Below are 7,261 nucleotides of genomic sequence, written 5' to 3'. Positions count from 1 at the left end.
CAATCTTTTTTCCCTTATTCCTTCAACTTGAAAGAGAGATAAAGTAGGAAACTCTTTTACTGTCCTTAGCTAGAGCTAATGGGACCCAGGCAATATTACTGCCAGGATGAATCTGCATATTAACTGACCCTTTGCGTAGGGGTCTAGCACTTGACACTCTTTTATATTGCCATAATTAAAGTGAGTCGATGGGTCAATTAAAGCGAACTTTTCAATATTAATGACCTCTGATTACACCTAACAGAAGAATCAATGGTATAAAGTCAGCACAGGCTGGAAATACTAATCCAGAAAGACTGACAGGTAGGCAGACATACCATGCAACAAGGTTTGAATTTAAAGTTAAAGTAGGGCTGTGTCATATTAGCAAATAAACAGTTTTGAGTCATACAGTTCTTTGATAAACATTAACAGGTCCTTGCGTTCATCTGAGGTACTTCTGTTCGATGAAGTTGTAACTTAACACCCTGTGTAAGTTTCTTGAAAGTAACTGTTGCTGATTCTCAGTCAGATGTTTTAATTACCAGCAATATTTTGGTGGTCCATGATTTGTTATACTGGATCTACTTTCAGTAACAATACATTTACATATTTCTTTCAATAAAATTGTTATATCAAAGGACTTTAGTAGGGTAGGTAAGTGAATTCTTTTTATTCTGCAGCCTCTGGAAATGGCAATATTCTCTGGGCAACAATTCAGTTCTGACAGTCTCTGTAACAACGATTTCTAGCAATGGGCTTGTTCATGGAAAAGGGCCTCAGATCACCCACAGGTGGTTTGATGAGGAGGAAGATTTTTGGATAGGTAAAAAGATCTGTAATCTTTCGTCGGGTGAGATAAAAACTTCATGGGTGAGGATGTGGAATAACTGAGCTATCCTAGTTCTTGAAGGGAAATTTCACCTGTCAAGGACTCAGAAGTATAACTCTCAACACTCCAGTCCACATGAAGCACTCACAGGTCTTGACAGAGCTGATTTACACCCTGTATCCATTCCATAAGATTTCTAAAAGCAGTTAGTGCTAGCCTAACTGTGGCACAAATAGCTGGGTAAAGTTCACCCATGAGTTCAATGGGGAAAGAGCCAAGTCAATAGTAAGTACTTTTCAAAGCCCCACCATTTAGCTTTTGAAATAAACATATCAGTTCAAAGAAAGATAAGATGAAAAAAGTCAAAAAATATCAGTGCCAGCCACCTCTTTACTTAGGAACAACTATACAACAATAGCTGAGCATGTCTGTACAACAGAACACAGCTCATTTCAGTGTTATGCTTCTAAAATATTACAGTGAGGTGAAAAACATTCAAATTATGAAAAAAACCTTTGTGGCACTATCCATTAAAATATGCCAAAGAGAAAGATGGATAGATACTTCACTGGACCATTCTTTTATTTATAAATACACAAGTCAGTAGCAGCATAGTTCATTCTAAAAGGGTACTTCATTATTGCAAAGTGTAGTGCTCCTTGATATTTTTCCTCCAGTAAGTACCAATATGTCAAAGCCCACATATTTAACTCACTTCTCTTGATGTCAGAAGACCATGGCATACCCTAAAGAACAAATATTTGAGTAGTGTTATAATCCTGTCAGTGAAGCCTTGGGTATCCATCTGTTGCACAGATAATACACATACTGAAACGACTGCTGTTTATTACTAATGCTAACAAAATAGTCAAGACTTCTTATGTGTGCATATGCATAATATATACACACACGGTATGCATATGTATATTATATACAAGTATATCTATTAGTTATATATCAATATGCATATAAATTTCTGCTTCAATATTTACAATTAGTATACTTTCAGACTCAGTTTTTATATTGCTTTCAGCTGACTGAAAGGGCATATGGAAACAATAGGAACATATGGGAAAAAAGATCTGTTTTAAGACCAGATTGTGATATGTTTACTCGTGTTGAATAACATAGGAGGAATATTCCTTCTGTGGCATAAAGTACTTTGCTGTGGAGAAGTGTCACAATGCAGCACTTTGTATTTACTCATGCTGTTAGATATCTGCTGTTTATTTACCTGCAGCAATGATAGTGTCATGTCAGAACTAAATCTGGGGTTTGATTGTTTCATTTATTTGCAAATTCTACCCTATGATAATTTTCTTGAATCAGGGTTACTCTTTTAGTTACACAAGCTCTTTACTGTATAGGAATTACCAAGAAAGATTATTGAGGTCTCCCATTTATAAGCATTATACTGCTTAGTTTATGAGCTTAAAAATACAACTTTTCAAAATAGATTGCCAATGCCACTCTGCATCCAAATATTGTTTAAACTGTGAAAAATTATTTGCTACTTAAGGCTGATGAGACACTGCATATTTTACTCAGCCTATTTTGCCCAGGCAGTAGCATGGATCTCCAAAGCGCGAATGGTTTTATGCATGAGGTGTACATGGTTACTCACCCTCATGCACCTTGGAGAAGAGAAAGAAAGAATACAATTTCAAGCTTAGCTCTGAACATCTTCCTTGAACAACCTGAAGTTTAAGTGCAAACTCTCTCACCCTTTTCTGTTGTACCCACATCGGTTCCAAATTCCACCTGAGTTCCTGTCAAAATAGCTGCAGATATTGGCTCTACAGCACTTAGAGGCTCAAGCCCATAAACTAAACTCCAATTTTCTGTTTGTGCCCAACACATGTACCCACACAACCACACAAGAGAAAGTCAAAGGGATGTTTGAAAAGCATTAACCCACTTTACCTAGGAAAATGCCAATTTGCATAGATGATTAGTCTATGTACAAGTAAGAAGATGCAATTAAAGCCCTTCTGGTAGACGTCACATACATGAGCCTTCCACTGAATTCTAGAGGAGGTTGATGCTGAGGTCTTGATCCTGGCTAGTCCTACTCCTTGATTTTAGCCCAAAGTAAATGTCACATGAAGGGGATAGATCTTATTTTATTTTAAAGATCCTGATCCTGTGAACGGTTGAAGAGGCAAGCAGTTTTACATATATGGATCACCTGCAGAATCAGAAGTGCCCCAAAGCTCCAAAATAAAAATATGAAAAAAATAGAGAGAAAAAGTGTCACCACATAAAAACATAATCTCAGTTTGAATGGCCTCTACTAACGGAAGTTTTATGATTCCTCTGGACACATCCACCTCAATACATTTGTGCTTGATGCAAAATATTTAAAATTAAGAAATGAAAGTGCATATAACTAGCTGCTCAATTTTAAATCCTATAAGAAAAATTTCGCAAAGGTTAATATGGTTAAAGTAACAGTTCATTTCAGTGGCATGGTGACATTTCAATATACAAAAAACCAGAACTTCACATGGGATTTGTATCATTTAGACAAGGTAATACTGTTTTGCAAAAGAGATAATGCAGGGTGCCAAAACCACTTCAAAAAAAAAAAATAAAAAATACAGCACTGGCCGTTTATATCTGTATAGATTATATCTATATAACCTAAAGTAAATACACTGATAAACCAAGTAACAGAAGATTCTTAGTTCATTGCCTTTTTTCAACCTAACATCTGCACTACCCTCTTTTGAATTTACAAGCAGTTCAGTGAAGTATCTGATCCCAGTATTCATTAATTTTCTTTACAATAAAACTGTAAAAAATGTGACAGGTTAAACTAACATTGTGTCAGAGGATCCATGAGCACAGGGCAGTTTTACACGTCAAATTTGAACTCAAAGTACAGAGAAGTTAAGTATTTCATAATAATAAAGTAAGCAAATAAATTCCAGCCTTGCCATGGAAACACTGACACTCATGAACTAAGAGCAGCACTTGATCACACTAGTCATATATTATTATCCTTTAGACCCTAATTCTGCACTGAAACTTCCCTCAGCATGGTAGCCCAATGGTACCTCCTTACATATTTCTGGATTCATTCTTTGGGACCAGGACTTTCTTAATCTTTCTCCTGGGTTATAAAGCAGAAAATACACCGTTTGTACAGCATAAGCAGCAACACATACAACTTTTTTAGTCACAGCCAAGTATAATTATGGACAGAACACCATTAGCTACTCTAGTAGAAATCTTTCATAGAAAATAACTAAGTCTTAAAACTAGCAGTAGCTATCTCAGCCCACTGCTTCCTCTGTAGCTGCAGACAGAGGGTCAGGAACCGGGCGGGCTGAGGTACCTGATCCCAGAAGATGCTGCGTGTCTCTAGTGAGACCCAGCATTCTCTCAACTCCAGCCAACACTGGTTGGAGCTACAGATGTTCAACACATTGCATAAACAGGTCTATAAACTGGCAGATTTTTGCACATCACTTACCTGAATATGAAAGACACTAAAATGAAATGAGGCAGGATAATTAAGATTGTGCACACTCTAGCATAGACTGAAGGCCATTTCTTGTCATACCCTGAAGGCCAGTATCTTGTTACACCCTGCTTTTAATCTAAAATCCACATATGGATCAATAGCATATTGCCCTAAAAAATACGCTATGAGGAGTTTTGTTGGGTTTTTTTCATTTTATACAACCATAATGACTTGAGAGGGGAAAAAACCCAAATGCAAACAAAGTAACCTGGAAACATAAGATGGAGACAAAATTTAACAGTGACAAAACCTATTTTGCTACCATCCTTACAGTTCTCTACCTATATGCACAGCCAATAACCAGTAAATATTTTGGTTGTGACAGTAAAACATTTCACAAAATCTGTCTGTGTTTCAAGAGGACATGAACTGAATTTTTAATAAAATGTTAGCCTCAAAGCAATTCAAAAGACTGCATTTTGAAAAGACAAAGAAAATCATATCCAAGCAAAAGAGATTCTATAAAACTGCCACCCAAATAGCTAACAGAAAGCTTGAAACGTGACACAAAAGAAAGATGTGCGAAGTATCCTAACATTGCAGTCATATTACAAGTCAGTACTTCAAGAGCAATGAATGAGATGTAAATATTTACCCTAGGTAGCTAGACTGAAGAATGTAAACAGATTCCACAGATATAATTTGTCAATATCTTTACTGCTGGAAATGGAAATGTTAACTCAGGCAGGTCACTGATCCTGAAAGATGAGTATAATCAATTACATTTTTTACCTGTCAGTCATTGCCTTTCTCGCAGTTGACTGTTCCCCTGCCTTCTGTTTGTTTCAAGGCACTGAACAACTTTTTATATCCATTCTTCACTCAGTCTTTTTCAGCGTTTTCCTACTGCCGTCTGAGATTAACACTGCTTGTTTCAGAACCAGTCTGTTTTCTTCCCTTATTTTCTCAGTATTGCCTGTTTCCACTGTCTCCTATCTCAGAAAAGGTGGCCCTTCTGGTCTCTGAAACGCCGTCTTAAATCTCAGTTCTTCTCAAGGTCCACAAATTTTAACCACCTCCTGAACACTAAAACCTGATCCAAAGCTCACTGAAGTCAGTGAGAGCCTTTCTATTAACTTCAGTGGACTATGAATCAGGACCAGGTTGCTGTCAGTAACTCCGGATTGAAATCTAGCAAAAGAAAAAACCAAAAGGATTTTCATGGGTATCTTTGTTGTTAATAACAGCCCGCTTGAACATAAGTCATGGCAATACTATATCCTAGGTTAATACCATTTGTGAATATTTCCAATGCATTTTCTCCAAACCTTATGCAAAGGTTTAAGGCCTTAATTTTGTTGTTGCCTTTATTGGTACAAATTTGGAGCAATGCCAAAGACTTGTAACAGAGCTTGAATAAATAAGCATAGACCAGTTTCTGTCACTTCCTTTATATGCTACAAAATGCCATTCTACATCTAGCTAGGCAAAGGAAGGAAAATTGCCGTGTTTATGAACCAGGTTAGTAAATCATTACAAAAAAACCCAGAGTGAAAATGGCTGTTTAGATAGAGTGATGGAGTATTCAGAAAGCACAGTGAAAAGTTTAAAGCCAGTATGTTTTAAATTCTCACTGGTGAGGACGTGCAAAGCTGTTCTTGCAAGGATCCTCTCTCTAATCCCATATTATTCAGCTAAGAGCAATTTGAAGAAAAAGCATTCCAGAAATCAAAAATAACAATGTGACTCTACTTCATTCATCCTGGCTTCATAAACATTGTTATTTATTCCCTCTTCACATAATTCTCCCTGCCTCTTCCAAACTCAGTGCTCTAATGCATATTTTTTCTAAGGGGAAACTAAAATAAATTACATTTACCCACCCTTCCTTCTCCTACCACTTAAGTTTTAATTTTTTGTAAGTGCCTTGGGTGTAAAGCCGGTGCCTTTCTGCAATCCCACAGTGCTCCCACCGAGCAATATAAAGAAATCAGCTCTAACAGACAATTTGGGAGATCTAATCAGGATAATAATTAAGATACACAAATACTACATAGAGGACTGTTCATGTTATGGAAAAAGTTATCATCATCAGACAGCAACTATTGCCAATATAAAGCTAAAATATTACACATTTATTAAAAGTTATGTTGTGTTTTGAGGCTATTTCAGCAGTAATTTGACACTAACGACAATTCACATTTCTCACATCTTTACCCTATATTGTACTAACCAAGGTACTTCAGGGGAGGGGATAAAAGTAACACTGCCTATTACCGCATAATTTTGCCAAGTGTATCAGCAAACACAAAGCCAGTTAGATGACCTTCACTGAAGGGGTGCAGGTTTTTTTTGGGGTGTGTGTGTTGGGTGTTATTTTTTGATTGCTTTGAGGTTTTGGTTTTTTTTTTTTTTAAAGATATTTATGCTGAAACTTTTATTATAGTGAAGTACACTCCACCCTCACAGCTTCAGCTATGGGAGGCAAACACTTTGTAGAAATGAAATTACTGTTGCAACAAGGCTGCTTATGACATTGTTTAATACAAAAAGGAGCCAGGACACAGTACATTGATCGGGGGTGGAGTGTATTGTATATACAGAAGAGGGGTATTATGTCTGTTCTGCCATCTAACATTGATGTCGGAAGAGGGGACAAAAACAAATGCATTTTCTTTCCAGTACTGAAACATGCAAAGACAAAATGCTGATTACAAGTTGTATGCAGCTCAGAATAATAATTAAAAAAAATAGATAGCTCTAGAAATGCCCCAGTATACTTAATTTGTTTAGATTTTTTTTAAAATATATATTTAATACTCTGATCTTTCACTTCAAAACTCAGAATTAAGCAAAGAGTGAATAGGATCTGAAATACAGCCAAGGCATTGCTCACATCACATTAAAAGGCATCTTTTAAATGCAGCTGTGGATTTCTAAACTTAGACTGAACAGGATTTTCAGTTGCTTGGAATTTGAAA

The sequence above is a fragment of the Egretta garzetta genome, unplaced genomic scaffold, assembly GCF_000687185.1.
Source record: "Egretta garzetta isolate BGI_Z169 unplaced genomic scaffold, ASM68718v1 scaffold15, whole genome shotgun sequence".
NCBI lineage: Eukaryota > Metazoa > Chordata > Aves > Pelecaniformes > Ardeidae > Egretta > Egretta garzetta.
This window is presented reverse-complemented; position numbering follows the sequence as displayed.